At 42.3% G+C, this 24,395-nt stretch overlaps 1 protein-coding gene across 9 annotated transcripts in view; it reads right to left on the bottom strand.

The window, feature by feature from the left end:
- The window catches only part of LOC118553122 (bis(5'-adenosyl)-triphosphatase), a 1,451,800-nt gene that overhangs the window by 797,398 nt on the left and 630,007 nt on the right, over positions 1-24,395 (bottom strand). Inside the window, exon 1 of one of the 9 annotated variants that reach the window (XM_078076503.1) lies at positions 1,598-1,690. The exons of the other annotated variants lie outside the window; for them this stretch is intronic. The gene's annotated coding sequence lies outside the window, so the exon portion shown is untranslated. Of the gene's footprint in view, positions 1-1,597; positions 1,691-24,395 lie in introns of those variants that run through there. 9 annotated transcript variants of the gene reach the window in all.

Genomic DNA, 24,395 nt, shown 5'->3' with positions numbered 1-24,395 from the left:
CTTATCATTAGACTGTGTCCTCTTAAATGTATTTTATAAATAATACAGCATTTTGTTTTCTGTCCGTGGGACAATCTGTCTTGATTAACCCTCAGACATTTATGCCAATTCTTCTTTAAGCTTATTTGGAACATCCTATTTCACCTTTGTTTCCATCTTCTCTTTGTTTCACTTTTTTCTCCTTCCTACCTTCCACTGACTCAGATCAAATTTCTTCCTGTGGGTCTGAAAATTCTGCAACCTATTTCCTCTCAATAGAGATTATTATTATTACAATCTAAACTAGTGCCCAACTTCCCCATCATAAAAGCAGATCCATCTCTCAGTCCCTTGGCATATTCTTACCATCTTAGGTCTCTTTTAGGTATCTTCCCCACCCCCCACCCCCCAGGTCTACCTTCTGATGCACTGAAATAATATAGCATTGTAATTTCATGTAGTTACTGATATGCTGGGTTTTTATTTGTACCCTCAGAGATCTTGTCTGAAAAGAGTGGATGATGGTATACGTAAAGCTCATCTCACTATGTCACATGAAATAGTACCAAAAAAATGGTAATATTTTTCTATCTCTTTGCCCAAATCCAATTAGCCTCTTCTTTAGTCGCGGTAAAATTCTGCTCATTTGTGCTGCTAGCAGACATGCTTCCTCAAGTTTTAATTTCAATGAAGAAAAACACTCCAGCAACTATAAAAGGAACAGAAGTAGAGCAAAGAGTCAGAGCCAATATCGTGTGATGGGAAGATTCCTGCATCTCCAGGATCTCAAACTATCTGCAAGGCTGAGATAAATAGTAAATACTTTCCCCTCACGTGAAGATGACCGAAAGCAATTTCATTTTAAGCTGAAGTAAAATTGTTGATTTTTTTTTTTAACCCAACAAGAAGGCTGGATGTACCAATCTTCTGTTGAATTCCCAAAGGAAAATCACCTCCTGGGACCTCTGTTACTTAATATGGAGTTGGCTTCTGGCATCCACAAAACCAAGCATCGGGTTAGCGACTTCAGTCTAAGCTTTAGGTCTCCTTAGACTTATTAGCAGCCTCAGGTAAGACCAAAATAGAAGGCTGACTCCAGAAACAGTGACTGAGTACTGCATGTGTCTGTTTATAAACAATAGCATATTGATGAATACCTAAAGTCTTATGCTTTTAGCTACTTCTTTAATTTATATTCCTTAATAATAACATCTGTTATCTTGAACGAAAACTATATGCCTTCAAGGTATTAAATCAGTCTCTATTTCCCACCTTTTCGGCTGTTGAAGTTATCTGTACCCTACAGTCCCTTTACCTCTCTATCCACTATAACCTGTCTCTACCTCTCTATCTCATAGAACTCACAGCAGCTGGTAGCATCATGTTATTTTTAGAACTTTGTCTTCAAAATTTAGTACAGAGAAAGGAATTAATGAAAAGGTCTCTACTGACTATTCACATTTAATTTTGTGACTCAATGGATTTGATCAGTCATTTTCTGATAGGGCTAGATAGGCAACCTAATTCACGGTGAAATAAGGTTCAATGGGCACAAAAGCAAATGCTCTGAAATGTTAAATTTCCCAACCATTAACAACAGGAGATGACAATAGCTCACTTCAGGGTAGGTCAGGTTTCTTCCTGGTTTGCTTTCAAAATGTGATGTTAATGTCCAACTAAAATAACTGCCATATGCTTCTAAACTTGTCCCTGAAAAGAAAAAAATCAACTGTAGAATTCGAACAGAAAAGGCCCTCCAAGATCGAATAGATACATTCCCCTCATTTTAGAGATATTGAGTAACTTGGCAGGCCAAGTGGCTTACTCAAATTCACTGTGAACCTCAGAGGGTCTCCTTTAGAGGATACTATTTGGGGAGGATACAAACTCTTCGTAAGGATTTCTCAAATTTGGGAATCTAGGACTTGAGAGACCCCACTTTCAGAATCTCTCAAGTAAATATAACTGTCACATTCAGGAATTGTTTGGTGCCAAAACTATAGGGCAGTAGTCTTGTAGGACAGTGAGCTGGTGATCCAGAATACATGCCTATGTCTATCACATTCATATTATTTCGTCAAATGGAGAAGACAAAATATAGACTCCTTTTTGAGAATGGGAGGACCCTTCAAAGCCCAACAACCCAAGTTTGAGAAGCTCAGGACTTTAGCAAAGGCACCTACCAGATCATGCCCGTGAGGATGCAAAATCTTACTCAACAGACCACCAGGAGCCCATTTCATTACTCTCTCTTTTCCCTAAAGAGAATGATTTCTTTGGGATAAATTTAAGTCTTCGTATTTCCCCAAGCAAGGTAATAGGCTGATTACTCAAAATGTGGTCTGCGGACCAACAAGATCTGCATCCCCTGAGAGATGTTAGAAATGCAGGTGCCCAGGCTCCCCCCGCCAAACCATCAGCATCATTCCATATTTAAACAAGATTCCAAGTTGTGCTGTATGCATATTAAAGTTTGAGAAGCACTTCCCTAGAGCACTAGTTCCAATTAAAATCACCATGGGAGCTTTTCTAAAACAATAGATTCTTAAGCTCCTTCCTGGCCTGACTCCAGCAGAACCTCTGGGATAACGATGTTAAGAACACAGCTCAAGGGTCAGTCTGTGAAATGGGGAGAACAACAGTACCTTCCTCTCCAGGACACACATAAAGCATTTAATAAGTATTTTATAAATCTAGTCATCATACCATTGTTGGTATTTTATGCTGTCAAAAGTAATGCCAGGGGCATCTGGGTTAAGTGTCTGTCTTCAGTTCAGGTCATGATCCCAGCGTCCTGGGATCGAGCCCCACATCGGGCTCCCTGCTCAGCAGGGAACCTGCTTCTCCCTGTGCCCCTCCCCCTGCTCTCGCACTCTCTCGCTCTCTCTCCAATAAAATTTTTAATTACAAAAAAAGTAATGCCAATTTTTATTCAACAAATAATTGTTAACTGCCAGCTAACACATAATATTGCCAAGCTGCTTAGAAAAGTGCTTTCATATAAATAGTACAGAATTATTAAATTAAAAAACAAGTAAAACCATCTATTTGGTACTGCACCACCACTAGGTGACTGCTATCCTCTCCTCACTAGGGGTAGAGCAGTGTCAGTTAAAAAGTAGCACCTGAGGGGCACCTGGGTGGCTCAGCTGGTTAACTGACTGACTCTTGATCCTCAGCTCAGGTCTTGATCTCAGGGTTGTGAGTTCAAGCCCCACATTGGGCTCCACGCTGGGTGGGGAGCCTACTTAAAAAAAAAAAGCACCTGATAAAATAGAAATAGCTAATACCATACTCAGTATTTCCATTCCAAGTGATTTCTATATAAAAAATTACTTAATCCTCCTGACAACACTATGAGGAATGTGTCTCATACAACATGTGTGTATCTCTTTGAGCTCAGTTCCTAGATTTAAGAATCACTGTTCAAAGGATACTGAACCTTTGAAGCTATTGATATGTACTGCTAAATATCTCACAAAAGACTGATAAAAATTTACATTCAAAAGTAATATGGGCAAAAGGCCTATTTCCTCATAACTTTGTCAGCATTGGGTATTCTTCGATTCTCCAAACCTCTAGTAAAAATTTGTTCATCCTTAGGAATATAATGTCGGGGGAAATGACCATTCTAGCTCAAATAATCTGGCATGAAAATGGACACCTCCTAGGCACCCAAGGATCCAGACACATCGGAAAAGAAATACGGTCTTTTGGTTAAAAGAATGAAAATGTTATCTTTTACTTTGAAAAATAAATGTGTTATTCCATTATGGTTGGGCATGGTGAGATTTACTTTGAAAGTCATATGCTGTTTTTATATCCATTCAGCCAGTGGCAGGAATGTAGACCAATCCTAGAAGGCATGACCAACTGTCTGAGTGTCATCAGAAGATACCACATTGCAAATAACTCCAGCTCCTTTCCCAACTGGTAAACATGCTTCAATTCCAATTCACTTCATTTAAAAACTGAGGATTCGTAAAGGTTCATCAAAAATGTAAATGAGATAAAAAAGCTGCTGGCTAACGAATCCTAAGAGTAACCCCACCAGAAAAGAAGACCTGTCATCTCACTGAGGAACAGCGTATTTTCAGCAGGCCAGGCTCTCAAACGTATTTTATTGCAGACTAGGACAACAATCAAGATACATAAATGGATAGCTGGAGACAATTTAGGTTTAGGTGACTTATAAAACATTCTAAACTTACAGGCATATGTCAAAATTCCACAGGAGCAAGCATAACAACATCCCACAAGAAGGTGACAAGAACAAAGAGAAAGAAGACAGTCTGAAGGGTCTCGGAATTCAAGCAAATAAAAGTGTACCTGTAACATTTTTATACCAAGAAAAAACAATTTTTAGTGAAGTAGATTAAGTAATCAACCTACGGGTCACTAAAGAAGAATTTTCATTTGTTAACAAGTCAAAAAAAAAAAAACAACCCAAAAAACAAAAACTGAAGCTCAGCTATTTATAAGCAAAACACACAGGCATTTCAAAATGCCAACTGCTTCTTCAAGATCTCACTTCATCAGCAACCTCTCCTCCTCCCCTGTCACATTCATGTGTTGCAATTTTTGCTTGTTAACCAACTGATTTCACTCCCCTGGTTCCTTCCCTTTCTCCTACAAAGGTGTTCAGAGATTGCCCACACTTAACAAGTCTTTCCTTGAATTGGTTCCTCATTAAACCACTCAGCCAGCAAGTACTTGTTATATATTCGCCACTTTCTAAATATTATTCTAGTGGTGAACATGCCAGACCAGGCCCCTATTCTCATGGGGCATTTTAGGGGCAGGGTAAGGAGGCTCAGTAAGTGGTAGAGACCACAAACGGATCAGCAAGCTGACATATCTCTGATTTTGATTAAAAGGAAATAATTCGGGTGCCAAAGGAGGTAGTGACTTGGAGGGGATTGAAGGAATGGGTTTAGTGGTGATGGAAAGGGAATTAAACATTTGATCTGGGACTTGAATGAGGAGCCCACTATAGGTGAGGATCAGGGGACACAGCTTTCCATGGAAACAACAGGTGCCAAGGTAAGAATGAACTCCTGGTCTTAAAGGAATGGAAGGAAAAAAAAAAAAGGATGGGAGAGACAGCAGAGCCTAAGAACAGGAAGCAAAACAGAAAGGTGAGGAGGTAAGTTGAAAGATAGCTAGGGACCAGATCATGCAAGGCCTCGTTTGGGATTTCATTCAATGAGTGACAAGAAGTTTGTGATGAAAAAGATTTAAGCTACAGAGTGCTCAATTTTCAAATTTCACTTTTTTAAAAGATTTTCTTTTTTTGACGCAGGGAGAGTGCACAAGCACAGGGAGCAGCAGAGGGAGAGGGAGAAGCAGGCTCTCCACTGAGCAGGGAACCCGTCACGGGGCTCTATCCCAGGACCCCGGGATCACAACCTGAGCCGAAGGCAGATGTTTGACCACCTGAGCCACCCAGGCGCCGCTCTAATTTCATTTTTTAAAGCAGATTTTCACTACTGTATGTTAAAATCATCTCAGGAGGTTTTTTTTTTTAATGCCCCCCACGCCCTAAGTATTTTTTAAATTGAGCTACAATTTACATACCATAAAATTCACTCATTTAAATGTACGTCAGTGGTTTTTAGTATCATCACAAAGTTGTGTAATTATCACCAAAATATTTTCTTCACTCACTCCAAAAAGAAACACCACATCCTTTAGCAGTGGCTTCCCCTTTCCCCTCTACACAGCCCGTGGCAACCATTCATCTACTTTGTCTCAATGTATTTGCCCATTCTGGACATATCATAGAAATGGAATTATACATGTAGCCTTTTGTGCCTGGCTTCTTTCACTTGGCATCATGTTTCAATGTTCATCCATGTTGTAATAGGGTGTCAGCACTCCATTGCCTTTAAACGCTGAATCCCATCCCATTGTATGCCTAGACTGCATTTTTTTAACCATTTATAAATTGATGGACATTTGAGGTATTTCTACTTTGGGGCTAGTATGAATAGTGCTGCTATGAAGATTCAGGCACAAGCTTTTGTGTTAGCCTAGGCTTTCAGTTCTCTTTGGGTGTATACCTAGGCGTGGAACTGCTGGGTCATACGGAAACTCTGTATGGAACGTTTTGAGGAACTGCCAAACGGTCATCCTTAGCGACTCCACCATTTTACATTACCACCATCAATGAATAAAGGTTCCAGTTTCTCAACATCCTCACCAACAGCTCACTCCCACATATTTTAATTGGCCTGGGTTACACCTGGGCATCCTTTGGTTTGCTTTGAAGAGTTCTCATGGTAATCCTGATGTGTAGGGAGGCCCAAGAACCCTTTACGCCTGCCTGTTCATCGCCAACATCCTGACAAGGATTTACACTTACCCCTGTACTGCCTGCCCAGAACTCTCTGGACCAGTTATATTCTTGCCACCACCCCCCCCTTAATAATGACATCTGCTCTGTAGCTGATTCATCCAGGGAGAGAATAAAATACAAATAAGGCAGAATCTTATATTTATGATATATATGTAACCTTGTATTTATGTAATTATAATATATAACCCTGTATTTATAGGATTATATAGAACCTTGTATTTATATAATTACATTATATAACCTTATACTTATATAAGTTATATATAACCTTATATTTATAATATAGTCATTTTCAGAGTACAATGAGTAAACAAAAAATTTTTTTAAATTTGTGTGTTGTACATGTACATAGGAGAAATCTGGAAATTCAAAATGATTTTCCTGTGACAAAACGGGTTTGGATAATTTTATTGTCTTTTCCATATACTTTTATTTTCTACCATTACCATGCACTAGAGAAGCTTTTCAAGGAATTATCTTCAAGTATCCTCGGGTAATATGAATTACCAACCCCATTCTCCTCACTGACCCACCAGAGACCCGTTCTTTAAAGAGAGACCACCTGTAAAAAGTATTTGCTCCTAAAGTTCTTTTCATCGAGGAAAGAAAGATAAATAGAATGAATAGATGACTTGTGTTTTACATTTCAACCTGACCTTGAGTATTTATTGAACACAGTACCATATGTGCAAAAATGTATAAAATTCAAAATTATTTATGTCACTTAAAAAATGTTTCCTGCCAAACCAAACACAGGTGGTGAAGGTCTATAACACCAGTATTGAGGCCTAGAGTCATTTAGAAAATCAACAGCCTGTGTTTGTAGATAACCAGCTCAAGAGGGAAAGACAGAAGCTTGGATAAAAAGGAAGCAGATTTCTAAACTGAAGGACAAAGTATGGCATGACTGCTTGGTCTGATGGAGGCTGAGAGTCATCTTAGCAGTAAAAATAGCCCAAACTGTATCTTCATATGGACTGCAATAGCAGAGGGGAACTTACAGGTTAGGATATTAAAACAATACTTTATGATGACAGATGGTAGTTACACTTGTGGTGAGCATAGCATAACACAAACTATAGAATCATTATGTTGTAAACCTGAAACAAATGTAACACTGTGCATCAACTATAGTCAAAAAACAATTTTTTTTTTTAATACTTAAGAGATGTTCCTGTTGGGGAAAAAAAAAATCTGGGGCACTTGGCAGATGCTTAACTGAGCTACCCTTCGGCCCAGGTCAGGATCCCAGGGTCCTGGGATCAAGCCCCACAAGGGGGGAGCCTGCTTCTCCCTCTGCCCCTCCCCCTGCTCATGTGTGCTCTCATGCCCTCTCTCAAATAAATAATCTTTAAAAAGAAAAAAAAAATCACCTTAATGTCATATATCCTTCTGGAGTAATCAAATTTATTACTGCATTTCCATTCATACTATACTCTTCATATTAATCATGAAAGATTCATAAGAGTTCAACTCCACAGGCTGGATAGCAGTGTGGGGACACCAACTCTGAACCCATGCCAAAAGTTTGTATAGAACATCTGTGATCTTCCAGAAGAAGAAACCACGTCAACATCCTTTCGTCAGTGCACAGGCCTCTCAGAAGTTAAGAGACACCCAAGGCTCTTTAAGGTTTCTTGCATGTTAAAAATTTTTCTTAAATACTAACAAAATTGCCCAAATTGTGTTAAATTTTAAACACTAACACTGAACAGACTGAAGCTCCCAAAGCAAATGAACAAGACAATGATTATCGCGACACATAAGAAAAAGGATTCCACCACTTTTTAACATGAAATGTGTGGATTTTTGTGGTGAAGCCATGCAACTCATGGCTTTTGCTAAAATGGAATATTAAGGCTAATTACAGTGTCAATTATAGCTACATGGATGGATGGATAGCTATGTGTATGGCTATCGATGGATGTACTTCTATTTTAAGTGTTCTACCATATTCAGCAATTTCTGATTGTGCTATTCAGAAGATAATTACATGACTGATAAGATCTACGATTTAACAGTCCACTTCAGGTGGTAGGATCTAGGAAGGGTGCAAGTTCAGAAATGTCTGAAGGCCTTCCTTCAATCCCGTTCAATAGCATATGGAAAATTCACTTGACATTAAGATCTAAATTCAAGGCCTTGAACCCAAGGCCATTCCAGACTACTCATCCACTGGCTTCTCCCAGAGGTCCTCAGACGTGGGTCAAATGAAGTCACAAGAAGCCAACCTATAACTTTTAGATCTCCCATGGTCCAACCTTACTGAGGCAGCAGCAACTATGACAGCTTCTCACTCATGGGGTCTTGAAACAGAACTCCCACCCAGTCCCCACTTCTGTATATTTTGCCATTATAAAATAGAAACTAAAACATGGATTTGAAGTCCGTCCCAGTCCGACCCTTCTCTCCCCCCAACCGCACCCCCCTTGGCTTTTGCACAACAGCATTACGCAAGGCTCCATCCAGGGTAGTTTCAATTTCATCGCCTGAAAAATGCCTCCTCACTTCCCTGTGCCAGAGCCAAATAGGTAGTTCTCAGTATCTCTTAGAGTGACAACGGTGTTTTCTCATCCTCTCACCATGATGGGCACTCATCAGGGGATCTCCATTCCTACCCATCTCATTACCTCTTCATTCTATTTGTCACCATTTGGAAATTCAGAACTCTTACTATTAGCTTACTCTTATGAACAGTAATGAGGCTCCTGCTGCCTACTGGGGAGCATCATCAAACACTAACGAGCAGGCACTCCGAGACCCACACCTGAATCCCATCACGGGGCTCCATTGTTCAGGCCAGGTGGGACGTTTCTGTCCACAGGCGAGCTTCTGCGGGAGAGCTGGAGTTTGCAGGTGGCTATTATGCATTCACTTTGGTCGTATGACTCACACAGCCTCCCTGTGTGGTCGTACTCATTTACATACTGGCTATTACCTCCCTTATAATAACACTGTACAGTTTCATTCTTCCTTGTTCTCTCTTCACTTGTTTAAGGACTGACTGGAGCTGAGAGTGCTCAAAGAGAAGACTAACCGGTCATTTTCTTACTGCTCCTTTTGACCTCTTCCTGACCTCAAGAGGAGGCGGCTCTTATCATGTAGGTGATCTGTCTGTCTAAGCCTTCCTTGAGGTCTCCCACAGTGTCCAGCATGTTGCCTCAAACACAAAAGGTGCTGGGTAAATATTAAGTGGCATGTATACAGTTTTCTGAGTACCTAAGAAAGACGGGCCCCGATCCATAGAAGACAAAAAGATAAAGGATGAAGAAGCTGGTCCCCCCTTAAACTATGACAAGGATGTCTTTGTAGTTAATAAGGGAAGAGGGGACTGACCTGAAATTCATCTCTTTCTGGACTTAATATCCTTTTATAGCAGCTAGAACCTCGCACCGACAACAAATGAGAATTGACTGAATACCCCTGTGTGCCAGAGCCTATGTTAGGTACTTGACCTACATTAGCTCATTTGAACCCCAACAGCCTGTACAGTAGATATTGAGAAAACAAAACCAAGAGAAGTCAAATGACTTGATCAAGTACCTGTTAGCTAAGAGCCCAAAGCTCCTCTCAGTAAAGGTTGCCAAGTACTACTCAGAAAAAAGCAGGGCAAGATGAGAGTGTGGGATGGCTTTTGGGGAATGGAGACCCCCCCCCAAAGGGGATGGAGACCAGAATGAGAGGTTAGGAGCAGTGGCATCACCCAGGTGTCAAACCTGTATCCTGAGTAGCTGCTTCCTCCTTTCCCCAATGAACAACATGATGAACACTATCTAGGAAGGACTGTGCTCAGAGGTAAGAATGTTTTCACAGCTTTCAAAAGCTGAGACAAGACATTTCTGAAAGTACTTGGGGGTCAGCATTTATGATGCCAGCAAGAACACCTCTCACCGATATCCATCATGTAGATATGGAAAACCTATGCAGTAACTTATTTAATATGGGCATTTGTGAGTCATACTAACAACATGGAGAGCCCTGCAGCTCTAGCTGTAAACCAGGCATAATGCTAAACACTTTATGTAAGGATCTCACTTAATCCTCTCAATACCCTTGCGACAGCTTTTCGTCATTGGGATTTTATAGAGAAAGCACGGAGAGTGTAAGTCACTAGACCAAGTCCACTCGGCACATAAAAGGTGGTGCGTAGAGCTCTACCCGGGGCGCTGGACTCCTCTCTACCTCCAGCAACACTAAGAAAGATCTTCTGCCCACATCGTGTCACTTGCTATACTTTCATTGTAAACGATCATGGCAGATGTCCGCATCCAGGTGGGTGAGAAGAGCAGGGGACAGGAAGAACACAGAAAAAGGTCAGGAAAGGAATTAATTTTCAATTGCACCCATGTGGCTGTCTACAGGGTCAATCTGGTTTTCCACAGGTGGAAAGGGATTACTCAGAGCCCACAGGGTGGCCGTGCCCGGGATCTAAAGGCCCGACAGACAGGCCAAGGGCATCATCATCAAGCCCCTTGCCTCTCCACGTGGCTCTGTCTCAAGTGCTCACTCAGTTCGCCTGGGACCTGACAGCATGCAGAGCTCGAGGCAACTCTACCTCGAGTGTGTGCCGTTGCTAAGGGTAATTTGTGGCAACTTTCATTGCCAAGTCGGCTGCAAAACACAATAATTAAAAGGCTGACAAGCAATCACTAATTAAGTGCATCAGCATTGTTGAACGGATTTGGAGTCCTAGGAAAATTATGATGAGTGTTCTCCCAGAGTGGCACCTTTAGAGTTTTATCATCTTAAAGCCTCTTGCTTTTAAAATAACATTCCAGGTGCCAGCTATTAGAAACCTATACTTTTGAACCTTGGTTTAATGACCAAAGTGAGAAAGGGTCATTGTTTTTCCAAAAAAAAAAGCAGCAAATGTTTTTTTAAATTTTATTTTCTCTTGAAAAATTTTTATGCCCGTTTCAAATGATTTTGCTTAGATGCAGAAACCCCACGCAGAATCACTGCCGATAAGGCAGAGGTGTGTACCCTAGACCCTCTGAACCACCCCGCCTGCTGGGATCTCCCCGCTGTGCTTCCCTGAGACAGATGGACGCCTGAAGCCTTTTCATGATTCAGAGTTTCATTCAGCATGCTCCCTCGAGTTCTAGAGCACCAATATTTATTCCTCCTGTCCCTGTGTCTGGGAAGAAGAACACTGTCCCCACTAACCACAGATTCCCAAGAACTCTTATCCTCCATGAAAAGCATAAAAGGTGCTTGGTCAGCTCACTGCCTGGTTTTGTTTCTATCGGGAAGGGCCCATGCCTGGAACTGTGCCTTCCTTCTTCCTCCAGTATCAATGACAGACACCACTTATCAACTAGGACATCCTCGGGCACGATTTTCTTCACAGAACTTTCGAGATCGTCATTACCAATCAATTAGAGTTGCTGCATGACACGTGTAACCTATTTTTCATTTTGTTTCTTTAGACTGGTGATCCAGAGAAAGCTTTCATGGTGGCGCCGAGATAGTTCTATCCATTTCAGGCGAAGGATACGGTAACACGTGTAACTCCCAGAATCTCAACTCTTTGAATTAGGAACATGAATAATAAACTTCTAGCACTGAAATAACATGTCCTATGGTAATCCTCTGACTAATCACCTTGTTAATAAATATCTAAAGACCACATTTTTCTCTGGGCTTCCAGCTTCCATGGGAACATTCTGACGGTGACATAATTTTTAAATTAGTAGGTTTATTCATAGTTTTACATTAGTAAATGCCAAGCTTCTTACTAATTAGCAAATTCTGTAAATCCACAGTAGTATTAATTTTCAACTGTATAGCAAATTAATGAGGAAAAAAAAGAGAGACAATTAAAATTTCCCTAAGGGGCACTTATTTCTATGAAATTCAGCACAAAGCAAGAAAACATTAACCCATTTTGAGGGTGCATTTAGCAAGGATTACAAAAAATTTGTCACTGTCACCGAGAAGGAGTGAAGTGCACATTTACCACGGAGCACTCTCTGTTACCGCTAAATTCTCAGATGACATTTTCTCAGATTGCTGTGGCTGGGATTTCTCCTCTTGCCTTCGATTTTGTTAAATGCATTTTTGGGGCAGTTTCTCATTTAATAAGGTCCTATTATTTCTTTGTTGATGCTTCCACTCAAATTGCTGGTGCACTTTTTCGGGCTTTAGAAGACAATACATGGTATAATATTCGGATCTTCAAAAAACTGCCCCACAAGAGTCTCTTGCTCACCAAGTGCTTGTTAGTATCAATCCCACTTCCTCCACCAACCGGCTGAGAGGGTGGAAAACATACCTTCTTCTGGGTGGCTGTTTAACCTCCCAGCTCCAGAAGAGGAGAGAAAGCACAGCCCGCCTATGGGCACTTCTGCCGTTTCTTTCCAAAGCTTTCCTACAAACACTGTTAAACAAATCTGCTTGTCTTCTCAAATTCTCCTTCAACTGCTTAAGCCTATTGTGAAGACGTTAGAGTCCTCCTGTGTTGGTGGCCATGGAAACCACCTGTGCGCAGCATGGCACGGGGGTCTTCTCTTTGCTTTTCTGGGCACACTAGGCTGCTGAAGACAGGCTAGAGCCCTATGTTTGGAGAAGTGCAGAGGTTTCAAGATGAGGGCCCCCCCAAAGATTTCAGATCACAGTTAATACCAAAATTAAAATGCACCATGGGATGCTGAGGGGCAAACTGCACAACTTGTAAGTACACACACTAGGCAGTACACAGATGACTGTAGCTTCCATTTGGGGCCATGTCCTTTCACCACCATGGCTATGGATGACGCAATCTGTTGAAGGGGTCTTTGCCAATTAGAGTAGCACACGTGGAAGGGCCTGGCCTACCACTCTGTCCTAGTTATGGTATTGGTGACACACTCCAAGTAGAACACCCCTCACACCCCCACTGTGGCTGTGCATTCACTTCCCCATCTCACGTACTAGATCATGATCTCCTTGAGGGCAGAGAATGCAATCTGAGAACAGGGTTATCTATCAACCCCCTCCCTGAGCCAACTGAGAAGCCATGTAAGGCGGGGAGGGGGAAGAGAACAGTTTTATGGAGGGCTGGGCATTTCCCATCAGTCTCTGAATCCTATGGGCAAACCTTAACAGAAGCCAAATGGGTTCTCCCACCACCTCACCCCAGGGCCCCAGGTACGCAGTGCTGGTCGGATGAGACTTCCTCCCTCAGTCCAAGGTTGAAAATGGTAACTGGGAAGGTCTTTTACGGAGACTAATGAATGCACCATTCGGAGCTATGGGCAAGTCCAAGCAAAAGAAGGCAGTTTAACACCTTTTCTACCTTTAAATGACAAAAGTACCCCCCCTCATAGCATGTAGGCCACAGCCCCATACATGCCAGCTGTCACCATGGAGGGCAGTTGCTACTTTTCCTAAGAGAAAGTGTTTGGGGGAGGGGCGGTGCCTGGGCGGCTCAGTCAGTGGACTGTCTGCCTTTGGCTAAGGTCATGATCTTGGGGTCCTGAGATAGAGCCCCACATCGGGCTCCCTGCTCAACAGAGAGCCTGCTTCTCCCTTTCCCTCTGCCGCTCCCCCTGCGTGTGCTCTCTCCTCTTTCTCTAAAATGAATAGATAAAATCTTAAAAAAAAAAAAAAGTGTGTAAGAGAGGGATGGAAGGAAAGAGCCAGAGACTAGAGAGAAAATTTCCTTCCTAAGATTTTCGTTGAACATTCCCATATACAGAGCAGCATAGTGCCTGACAAATGGTTGATACCCAATAAACTTCATTTGAATAATGGATTCATTTAATACACTCTTCAATATCTCTAGCTCTAGGAGTTAACAGTTGTTTAATGTCTTCTGAAAGAGCCTATTACTATTTTAAACCAAACCAATACAGCAGACTGCCATACAACACTGACATATGTGTAGGAACTAGACATCAAATTACCAATCAGATAGATGCCCAGGCAGGACCTACGTAAAAGCCAATCCCATTTTGGAAGCAAAGAACAAAGCCAATATCCAAGGCCAAGATTGGAATACAGCTGTTCTTCCAAAGCACCTGGACCACCAAGACACACACAGCAAATTTTAGTTCATTCTCTCTTCTGTTTAAACCAGTGATAGCCGAGTTACAAACGTGGAATCCTCACAAGCTGACAGAATAGAGCCAGTCAAAGAATATCTGAGCCATTTTTCCTAGCTTCAGATGATGATGAAATGGAGGAGAAAAAACACCTCTATCAAGGATGTTGAAATGAGTAGATCTGCAGTAGCCATTTGGGCAGAGGACAGGTGAATAGCTCAATTCTCACACAGATGAGGGGAAAAAAAAGTTCAGGCCATTATCCACTGTGCCTTGAAAAGGCAACCCAATGACTGAACTTTGTGGCTCTGGTACCAAATAAAAATGAGAGTTGGAGATAGGAGACAGGGTTCCTCTCACCAAGGTTGGTACCTATGCTCACAGGGGTAGGTGGACAATGGCTTCCTATCAGATGGTACAGACTTTGGCAGCCTCTTGATAATAGAAGACTCTCTACCCACCTCAAAACCTGTTGCCAACTACTCAGGACCATTCTTGATACCAAACACTCCCCATTTTTTATTGCCCTAACTATAAGAGTCTGGAAATTAGTTTACTTTTAAAAAAGGAAAAAGCTAGGAAATTATGGAGATGATCCTGACTATCCATAGGTAAAGTAACACCTGCCACGGGTGCCTGGGTGGCTCAGTCAGTTCAGCATCTGCCTTCAGCTCAGGTCATGAATCCCAGGGTCCTGGAATCTGCTTCTCCCTCTCCCAGTGCTCCTGCTTGTGCTCTCTCACTTACGTGCTCTCACTCAAATAAATAAAATCTTTTTTTAAAAAAAAAGTAACACCTGCCAGTTAACCTCATCCACTAATTATTACTCTGTAACATGCTTTCCCTATTTTAACCTGAGTTCTCCGTCACTTATTCAATGTCTACCATGTGCCATGTCCTATGCTGCGCCTTCGCAAGAAATGGTCCCATCATCATGGAACTTCTGACCAATCTGTCCTAGAGTAATTCTTATTATTTTACTCAGTAACTATATACAGCAAGCAGTGCCCTTTATGGTTATGGGGATACACTAGTAAACAGAATAAACAAGCTCCCTTCTCTGATCAGGAGAAAACAATGAAGCAGTAAAATAAGATTTTTAGATAGGGAAGTTGGCAAAATAAAATGGGATAATGGAGCTGAGAGGGATGGGCAATGGGACATTGTTTAGATCAAAGGATCAGGTGGGGTCCCTCTGGGAAGGAAAATCTCACTTGACAGTGGGGTGGGTAAAAGAAGCCAGCCAGCCAAGGCCTGATTTTCCCCACCCTCAGGTTTTTTTTTTTAAAGATTTTATTTATTTTTATTTGACAGAGAGAGAGATAGTGAGAGCAGGAACACAAGCAGGGGGAGTGGGAGAGGGAGAAGCAGGCTTCCCGCGGAGCAGGGAGCCCGACGTGGGGCTCGATCCCAGGACCCTGGGATCATGACCTGAGCCGAAGGCAGATGCTTAACGACTGAGCCACCCAGGCGCCCCAACCCTCAGGTTTTAAAAGGAGCCTGGCATGAAAGGTTTTACAAGAATACCTTGATTGGCCTAACTAGGTTTAATACTCACCAGCCCCTCCCAGGCAGGAGCTGTACCAACATCACCTGGGAGCTTGTGAGGAATGCACATTCTTAGCTCCAGTCCACTCCTACTTGATCAGAATCTGCATTGAACCTTGATCCTACGTAATTCGTATGTGTACTAAGACTCTGAGAATTCCTAAGCTAAGATCCAAGGACACATCCACCAAGCGTGGTCTCCATCAGCCATTCCTTTGTTTCACATTTTATTGGACAAATTTGGTAACTAGAGCAGGGAAGAGGGCTGCAGTTTCTTGGGGGCCCTCAAGACCTTCCAATTAAAGAGCAAGCCCAAAGGCTGCCATGTGGGCCAAAGTGAATTATGAATAAAAGCAACAAGAAGCTGGCCAGCATGGCTGGGGCCTGGCAATGTAGGGGACATGATCCAGGATTCAGACAGAGATAAGGTTGACCCACAACATAACATTGTCAGGCTAAGCCATCTCAATTTTATTCTTATTGAAATGGGTAGCCTATGGAGGTTTTCAAGCAAGAGAGTAGTATGATCTAATTTCAATTTTAAAAGAGCTTACTCTGGATGCTGTGTAGAGAAGGGACTATAGCCAGGCAAGAATAGAAGTAGCCAATACAGTTAAGCGGCTCTACAAGCCAGGGGACTAAAGGTTGGGGCTTGAACTAGCAGCCATAGTACAGTGAGTAGTCATATTGGGGCTTGGGGGGTGGGGGGGTGGGGGCGGCAGGAGTGATCACAGTTGCCCAAAGCACCACGGTGAGGCATGCGGGTGGACCCACCACCCTGGCCATCTGGGGCCCCACCTCCCATAGGCCACACGATGACTCATTCTGATGATCACTAACAATCAGCAGCTGGGCTGATCCCAGGGACAAAGTAAGAAAATCCAGGAACAATACAAGCTTCTCAATTGATATTTAAGGCCTCAACTCCCAGTTCCTACTCTATTTCTCATTACTGGATTCTAACAGGCCCTCCGTCCTTTCTTGAAAAATATCAGAGCAACGGATTTCATGGAAATTAGTTGTCATTTAAAAACGAAACAAACACTAATTCAAGAAAATACTTCAGGCAAGTACAGACAAAGCCAAGTTTAAAAAGAAAAATCCTGAATATTTAACTTACTCTCTTACAGTTGATGTTTGGCACTAAGAAATAGATTGCACATTGCTAAACTTCTCAACACTTTAAGAGACGGTTGGCACCTAACGACTACAGCAAAATGAACTAAGCTCACTCCTGGAACTCAACCTTTTATCCTCTAGAAAGGCCATTTTTAATGAGTTCCCTTTCAGCTCTAAGCTGTGCTCATCTTTTTGAACTCAATCTTTATTCAAAAGGAACGCACACATAGGGAAAGCGGAACCAGCCATTAAGAGGTCAGCGATGATCAACTTTACATACAAGAGACAAAGCATTCCTCTCCAAAAAGTCACCGCACTGCGCTGGGGACATAGACCCTCACTATTCCATCCAGAATAATACATTTATGACAATTCATTATGATACAGATTTGTTCGTTGCTTTCAAAAGTAGTCTCCCTTAAGTATTCTGCTGGTACTGTTAAAAACAGGCTTCCTAATCAGCCTTGCCTTCTTATTCCCTCTCTTCGGCCAAAACCCCAACATTTCTATTTTAGTTGCACTATTTTTATGTGCGTTTTATACCCAAATTCAGGAGGGTTGACAAAAAGCAAGGTAACATTCCAGGCAGTATCTTTTAAATAGAATTCTATTTCCAGGTTCCAGGATGTGGAACAGTTGGTTTTGAATGTGTAACTTTGATACCAGCGTCCCTCTTTAGATGAGCTTCTGAGGATGCCTCCTGGCCACCAAAGAAGGCTGGCTCAGCTCATTTCAGCACTGTGATGAAGGGATGGAGAATTTTATTCCCAAGGGGGCTAAGTCTTTTACCGTGTTCTAACACCAATTATTTTGCAAATTAGATCCACTGGTTACATAATTTGTGGATGGACAGGAACAAATTCACTAGTACTTCTCCAGCCACACGCCTGTTGAATCACAGGTTAGTAGAGTCATCCTCAGGTTTGAGGACAGTAGGATGGTGTAGCGGTTAAGAACATAAACTCTAGTCTCAAACTGCCTGGGTTCTTATTCAACCCTAGGTAGCTCTGCGAGTCTGGGAAAATTCCTTGATCTCAGTTTCCCCATTTACTATACAGCAGTGCTTCCCAAATTATTCACCTAGGATTTTTTTTAATATAAGAGTTGTATTAGAATACAATATACATACCATAAAAGTTACTCATTTAAAATATACAATTCAATGGTTTTTAATCTATTCACAGAGTTGTACAACTATCACCGCAATCAATTCGAGGCCATTTCATTACCACTTGGGTTTTTTTTTTTTTTTTTAAATCCCAAAGCCCAGGCTATGCCCCAGATCAATGAAATCAAAGTCTCTGGGGCTGGGATACAAGCATCAACCATTTGTGATACATCCCCCCCCTCCCCGCCCAGTGATTCCAAAGTGCAGACAAGTTTGGGGAAGACGTGGTTCATTGAGTCATTGTCAGGATTACATGGAAAACAGACACAGATGGAGAAACAGGAGCTTCTCAGCACAGAGGCTGACCTATAATAAGCACTCAACAGGGGGTGGAATAATCACAGTGAGGAAGAGAGAACAGGAAGGACCATTCAAATAGTCACACTGAAGCTTGAATCGTTTGGACTGCAATGGTGAATTTGTATGTGCAATACATTTGACAGAAATGCATTTCCATGTACAGCAGATTCTCAGAGAGAATCTAACTTGGGAATGAGAGTTTTGGAGGTGGGACAGAACCCATGAAGAACGGGAGTTTACAACTTAATCTATCACACTTTAAAGTAATCGCCAAGCTTCCTAGGCTTCTAAGAAGCTGCGGCTCAGGCTTCAGGACATCATTAAAGTGCCACCCCTCCATGAAACCTTTACCCACTGGATTTACCCCTTGTTGTGCCTTAGCATTCTGAACACCACGTAGTACAGCACTTATCACCCGGAGCTGGGTTCACTTAGAAGCGAGTGCCCCTCACCAAGGGGCGAGTGCCTTACAGGCAGCAACAATACCTATTAAAAAAAAAAAAAATCTCTGGAGCATAGCATGTGTTTTGACATGGAGTACATAAATGTTCTTTGGATTGAAGCAAGTGAATTCTTAACAAACATTGCTAGTCCAGGAATGAAGAGTGTGCACTTGTTCTCAAAATACATAGTGGCCATTGTAGCTCACAGAAGACTGGCAAGCCAGCCCTGCAATTTCACTCTGTAAGGCATGTCCTAAGGAGCATTGCTTTGGGTACTTAAGAACTCCAGTGAACAAATGGCACAACCACAAGCTGTTATTAAGAACAATGAATTATGTATTACCAACACTGAGATCGAGAAAAAAAAAAAAACTGTCATCGAGGGGAAAGATTAATTAATATCAATTAGTTTTCTTTTACAGTAGATTATGCAGAAGTGTTCGGGCTTCTGAGGAGAATTTCCAAAAATTTTATAGCACACATGAATTTGCATATACTCCAGGAGCAAAAAAGCAGGTCCCCAGATGGGTTAAGAGGGTAAGAGTCAAGATGAAGAATAAAAGAGGCACTTCTGCAAGTGTAGAGTCATGGGGGTGGGAATAAAAGGCAGGCAGGCTTTGGAGGGAACAGAAAAAGCTTATGGATTCAAAAGAAATAAAAGGCAGTCAGGCTTTGGAGGGAACAGAAAAAGCTTACGGATTCAAAAGAAATAAAATTGTAATTATAATAGCATTTACATGGTTACACAATCAGCAATACTACTAAGTACCCTCTCCAGAAACAGAGTGTTGTTTGAAAACCCAAAAGCAGATAGTTAACAAAAGCCACTAGGTAAAGTCCATCAGAGGAAAGATTCCTTTTCATTAGCATCTTTCTCCAAGTGCAAGATAATAACGTTTGATTTGTGGCATGGGAATCGAATCCAAGAAATTCACCATAAACTTGGCAAATCATCTCTTTGGACTTTGCTTTCCATTTCTAAAATGAAGTCTTGGATCAAGATAGTGCTTCCCCAAGTTTGTTCTGGAAGATTTAACAGGCATTACTTGAAGAAAATGTTTCATGTTCAAAAAGATTTGGGAAAGGTTTGGATAATCCAGCTACACAGGTTTCTTCCTTTCAGGGCTTGGCAGAAGGTTATTTGTTAATGCTAGTTCTGCGAGGGGACGCTGATCTGCAGCATTTCCCCAACCACATAATGCTTTGGGGGCAGACGTCATCAAGGGACTACTGTTTTACTGAACTCACATTAGAAAATTCTGGATTATAAAGACCCTGCAGGTCCTTTTCTGGGTTATAAGTCCATAGATTCCTAATTACTGTCACATGAAACCAACACCACAAGATAATCCATCAATAGTCAACTAAGACAACAATTAGTAATTGGGCAGAAATTAGATACAAAATCTCCGATTGCAAAGCACTATGAAGAAGGGGTAACTGGTATTCTTCTCTGTACCTATAGAATTCCTTTGTTTTAATTACTCCAAGCTGAACACTGGTGGGCTAGATTCATGCTGTATTTAATATTTATTCTATTTATCAAATACATCCATCACATCCTAGCTTCTAGGCATGTTTACAAATAACACAGGAAAAAAAAAGTTTGATGATAACATAATGGCTTAAAACTCCACAGTCAACGTTTTCTGAAAGATCTCCCTCCCCCTCCCTCTCCTTCTGTATCCACTGGTGACATCCAGCAGTATTCTCTGTGTTAGCTGTGCCCTGTGGTCTCTCTTTCTGCCCCTTGCACAGCTTCTACCATCCAGAATCCTAGAGCATACAGAACAAAATACATGGTCTATTGAAAGAAAGGACAGAGTCCGTAAATGGGAGAGAGAGCCGGACACATCACACCATTTCTTTTGACCTCAGTCAAAAGTCCTTTCAATAACTTCATGGAGAAGGGAAGGAAAAAAAAAAAAAAAAAAGCCTAATGCTAAGGAAGAAAAAAAACCATAAAAAGGAAAAGAAAAACAATGTAAAAAGGAAAGTGGGAGCAGAGATCCAGGACCAGTTGGGCAGCAACTAGGGGAGTTACTTCATCTTGCTCGACATGTAGCATTTTATTTCATCCTCTCGGCATCCCCGCTAGGTATCTCCTATTGTTCCTATTATTTGGCTGATAAAAACCAAGGCTCAAAGAAGTGAAATAAATTGCCCAAGTCCCAGAGCTACTAAGAGACTGGCCCAGGACCTGCGCACAGGTCCATCCAAGGCCAAAGTACAAGCTCTTCCCCAGAACTGCCTGCTTTTATACCAAAAGATGTGGACTTGGGGAGATTTAGTCACTCCCTCAATTGCATAGAGCTTACAGGTGGCGGGGCCTGGATAGACTCCGCTCCTGAGGCTACCACAACGTGCTGCCCAGAATTATGACCATTTCCCTCAGACACTTTCCTTCCTCTACAGAAGTGTCTAGCTCCTTCTGGATTTGGGTTTCCATAGAAAAGCAGATATTTGCCCACAAATTGTCCCAGCCAAAAGCCTGGTCCATCTGCTTTTTTTTTCCTGCCCATCTCAAATCCCGAACTAAGCATCCACAATGAGACTAGGAAGGAAAAGCCAGAGTGTTTCAAAAGTCTGACTGAAAGACTTGTGCCCCTCCCAACACCCTCCACTGTGGACTTTGGTTCTCTAGAAATCTGTACCCACTCTCCCTGACTCAAGGTCTGACCTGCAGGATCTAGAGCAGCTCCAGGAATTGGGAGAAAACGCAACACACAGCTCTCTCTCCGGGCTTTCCGGAACAGGAAGGAAAGGGCAGCTGCCCTCAGTTAAAGACTGGAGGCAGGGAGGGGTCAAACAACTCTCATCACCTGGATTCTGACCTTTCTCCCACTAGACAGAGAACTGAAGATTCTCCCCTTGGTGATAAATTCATTGTGTCTTCGCTTACGTTTTGCACACTTCTCACTCTTGTGTTCAACTTTCCAATTAAAAATGATCCCAGGAGCTGGGAGGGTGAGAAAGGGCAAGGAATCTGGGAGCTTTTAAGACTTCCAAGCCTCTCCTTTTCTCCTGCCTTTCTGCTTTCTCGCTTTCTGCCTTTCCTTGAAGAGCAACAAGAGAAGCAACTCCAGCAAAGCCACATAAGCCTGAGATTTAGCTCACAAATTTGTCAGCTGCATCCTTGTATCTCCTTCTCCATCTGTGCTTTTCACCTTAGCTTTTTTTTTTTTTTAAACTATAACTCTTCCTATTGACTTCGAGCATAGCTTGGAGTAACACTAACCGGTGCTACATCAGCTTAAAACAGTACTGCCTGGACATTATCTGGTAATGGGGCACAGCTGAAGAAGGCACGAAGCTCTCAGGAAAGCCGTCAGCCACAGCTGAAAACGAGGCATTGGGGGCACCTGGGTGGCTCAGTCATTAAGCATCTGCCTTCGGCTCAGGTCGTGGTCCCAGGGTCCTGGGATGGAGTCCCACACTGGGCTGCCTGCTCGGCGGGAAGGCTGCTTCTCCCTCTCCCACTCCCCCTGCTTGTGTTCCCTCTCTCGCTGTGTCTCTCTGTCAAATAAATAAATCTTAAAAAAAAAAAAAAACGAGGCATTGTGGAGCTTCCATGGGTTCTAGACGCCCCCTTCTAATCCCTTGAGAATCACAGTCTGGTAATGGAAACAGCTGCAGGATTGTGAAGAGTCTCTCCTTGGCCAGCAATCCCAACCTTGACTACACCATGGGCCAACTGATCCCTTTAGAACAAAGGAGTTACTTAAATGTGTAGCCCTGGACACCCCTGTTCCTGAGTTAAAGACAAAGCTCCATCTGTTGACCTATAGAACACCCCTTGCTCACCTCCTTTCATTCCTTCCACCTGCCAGGGTAAGAAAACTCAGGGAAGACATGCCCAGCCCAGATCTGCCTCCTTCCTTCTGAGAGAATGAACTGCTGCCTCCTCTGTGTTTTATCATGGCCCTCTTCACACTGGGTCCCCCTTCCTTATGTGCTTGTTTCCCCAGCTGGCTGTGGACTTCTTCAGCTTAGGAACATTGCTGTCTCATCTTGACAGCCCCAAGAATAGAGATGATAAACAAAAGGGTTTCATGGAGTGGAGAGCGAATGAATAAATGAATAAGCATTTTTTAAAATTGTCTCCAAAAAATTTACCTTCTAGTAGGTGAGTCGAGACATACAGTGAAATACATGACAAATCAGTAAGTGATAAAGCTCAGAATAAGAAGCACAGGAAGAAGGGACCTTTGGACTTGGCTAAAAATGTAAATGGCAAACCTCTTAGGCACAGGAGTAGGAATCAGATGTACACAGGTGCATAAACAGAGATGAGAAGGTTCTGCTTGGGGGAAGCAATGTCTAGGTTCAGGGTCTGCTGAGATCCAGATGCCCAAAGACCTTCAACACCAAATAAAAGATCCTATTTTTTTTTTTTTTTTTTTTTTTGGTCTGAACATTAGAGGGGAGTTTACAAGGACTATTAATCTGGTGTGCAAGGTGGACTGGAACTGGTGTCAGGGAGACCCATCATTTGGAGAAACTGATTTACATGGCAGCAGAGGAAACCCTTACCAGCTACCCATTTTAACAAAACAAGATTTATATTTGAAAGAATAGAAGAGTTAAGACCACTGCACAAACAAGAAGAATTAACATTCACAGAGAACAAATGGCATCAGAGACAGAATTCATGGGTCAGGCAGGAACCTGCAAGTATAAACCCTAATTCAAATTCTCTGAGAGATTCAGGGACATTCTGCACCTGTAAGTTAAGAAGAGGTTGTTTATCCATTGGGAAATAGATGCATTCCTGATGGCTGTGTGAAGAGTCTTGACCAAAGATGTGGGCCCTGTTAAACAATCAAACAAACGAACTAATGATGAGTTGTGGGGCACCAGAGATTAGCAACAAGGAGGCACCATTACCCCCACAGCTGAAGGAACCAGGGGAGGAATCTTGTTATTCAAGGCTACCTAGTGCCACCCATGGAAGCCAAGCCAGAGGGAGCTGCAGGAACCAAAGGACACAGATGATGCTGCAAGGCAAAAGAGGGGGATAAGAAATATCCTGACTTCATTCTCTGCTCTCACTGCAGACGTGTACCCATGCCTCCCGCTGGGCAAACCAGCACAGAAGTGGAGGGACGCAGGACAGGAATAGTGGAGAAGGGGCCTTGGTGAAACAAAGCTTAATTAACACAAGAAGCTATGAAAGATGAAAAATCTAAGTGGGAGGGGCAAGAGGGTCATTGGAAATGAAGAATAAAGCTAAAATTAAAAAAAATTGTGGAAGGCAAGGTACAGAACATTTCATAGGGCAAAAAGGAGATGGAAAATGAGATACAAGTCAGGAAGCACAGAAGAGGGGTCCCAGAGAGAGCTCTTGATTACTAAATGCCAAGGGTACGGGGTACGTGTCTGGGGATGCTCCGGAAGAAACACAAGCAAACGGGAAGAAATGAATCCTGATCTTTCTTTAGGATTCCACAACGTGT

The sequence above is a fragment of the Halichoerus grypus genome, chromosome 1 (assembly GCF_964656455.1).
Source record: "Halichoerus grypus chromosome 1, mHalGry1.hap1.1, whole genome shotgun sequence".
NCBI lineage: Eukaryota > Metazoa > Chordata > Mammalia > Carnivora > Phocidae > Halichoerus > Halichoerus grypus.
This window is presented reverse-complemented; position numbering and strand designations above follow the sequence as displayed.